The following is a 1,273-nucleotide window of genomic DNA, read 5'->3' as shown; positions in this document are numbered from 1 at the left end:
AATTTTAAAGGAAAAAAAAAAGAAAGGATGCAACACGAGGACTTCCCAGGGGGTCACCCATCCTACTACTACCCTCGCCCAAGCACGCTTAACTTCAAAGTTCCGATGGGATACGGTGGGTTAGTGATGGTATGATCACATCCGTCATTCCCAGCACTCCAAATTCTATTATGCTTCTTTCTCCTTCGCCGCCCATCACACCCCGAACTCGCGCCCCTGCGCCTTGCCCCCTTTCTCGTTTCCGCCAAGAGGAAAAAGAAAAAGATTCGCCGATCGAACCGGCAAAATTGAACCAAATTTTAAAGGAAAAAAAAAGAAGGGATGCAACACGAGGACTTCCCATGAGGTCACCCATCCTAGTATTACTATCGCCCAAGCACGCTTAACTTCCGTGTTCTGATGGGATCCGGTGCGTTAGTGCTGGTATGATCGCATCCGTCATTCCCTGCACTCCTAATTCTATTATGCCTCTTTCTCCTCCGCCGCCCGTCACACCCCGCACGCTCGCCCCTACGCCTTGCCCTCGTTCTCGTTTTCGCCAAGAGGAAAAACTAAAAGATTCGCCGATCGAACCGACAAAATTAAACTGAATTTTAACGGAAAAAAAAAAAAGATGCAACACGAGGACTTCCCAGGGGGTCACCCATCCTTGTACTACTATCGCCCAAGCACGCTTAACTTCAGAGTTTCGATGGGATCCGGTGGGTTAGTTATGGTATGATCACATCCGTCATTTCCAGAACTCCAAATTCTATTATGCTTCTTTCTCCTCCGCCGCTCGTCACACCCCGCACGCGCGCCCCTGCGCCTTGCCCCCTTTCTCGTTTCCACCAAGAGAAAAAACAAAAAAATTCGCCGATCGAACCGGCAAAATTAAACCGAATTTTAAAGGAAAAATAAAAAGGGATGCAACACGAGGACTTCCCAGGGGGTCACCCATCCTAGTACTACTCTCGACCAAGCACGCTTAAATTCGGAGTTCTGATGGGATCCGGGTGCGTTAGTGCTGGTATGATCGCATCCGTCATTCCCAGCACTGCAAATTCTATTATGCCTCTTTTTCCTCCGTCGCCAGTCACACACCGCACGCGCAACCCTGCGCTTTGCCCCCTTTCTCGTTTCCGCTAAGAGGAAAAACAAAAGATTCGCGGATCGAACCAGCAAAATTAAACTGAATTTTAAAGGAAAAAAAAAAGAAAGGGATGCAACACGAGGACTTCGCAGGGGGTCACCCATCCTAGTACTACTCTCGCCCAAGCACGCTTAACATCGG

The 1,273-nt window shown here is 48.9% G+C and overlaps 3 non-coding genes and 1 pseudogene across 3 annotated transcripts; all 4 read right to left on the bottom strand.

The window, feature by feature from the left end:
• Positions 1-24: 24 nt before the first annotated feature.
• LOC124891104 lies at positions 25-143 on the bottom strand. The gene has a single exon (XR_007049522.1). It is a non-coding gene; the product is annotated as a 5S ribosomal RNA (ribosomal RNA).
• Positions 144-318: 175 nt separating this feature from the next.
• On the bottom strand, positions 319-437 carry LOC124891103. Its single transcript, XR_007049521.1, has one exon. It is a non-coding gene; the product is annotated as a 5S ribosomal RNA (ribosomal RNA).
• Positions 438-610: 173 nt separating this feature from the next.
• LOC124891105 lies at positions 611-729 on the bottom strand (annotated as a pseudogene).
• A 174-nt stretch (positions 730-903) lies between these two features.
• Positions 904-1,023, bottom strand: LOC124891102. Its single transcript, XR_007049520.1, has one exon. It is a non-coding gene; the product is annotated as a 5S ribosomal RNA (ribosomal RNA).
• Between the last annotated feature and the right edge of the window lie 250 nt (positions 1,024-1,273).

Source organism: Capsicum annuum, unplaced genomic scaffold (genome assembly GCF_002878395.1).
Source record: "Capsicum annuum cultivar UCD-10X-F1 unplaced genomic scaffold, UCD10Xv1.1 ctg30499, whole genome shotgun sequence".
NCBI classification, from domain to species: Eukaryota; Viridiplantae; Streptophyta; class Magnoliopsida; order Solanales; family Solanaceae; genus Capsicum; species Capsicum annuum.
The sequence above is the reverse complement of the archived record's forward strand: the minus strand, read 5'-3'. Positions and strand labels throughout refer to the sequence as shown.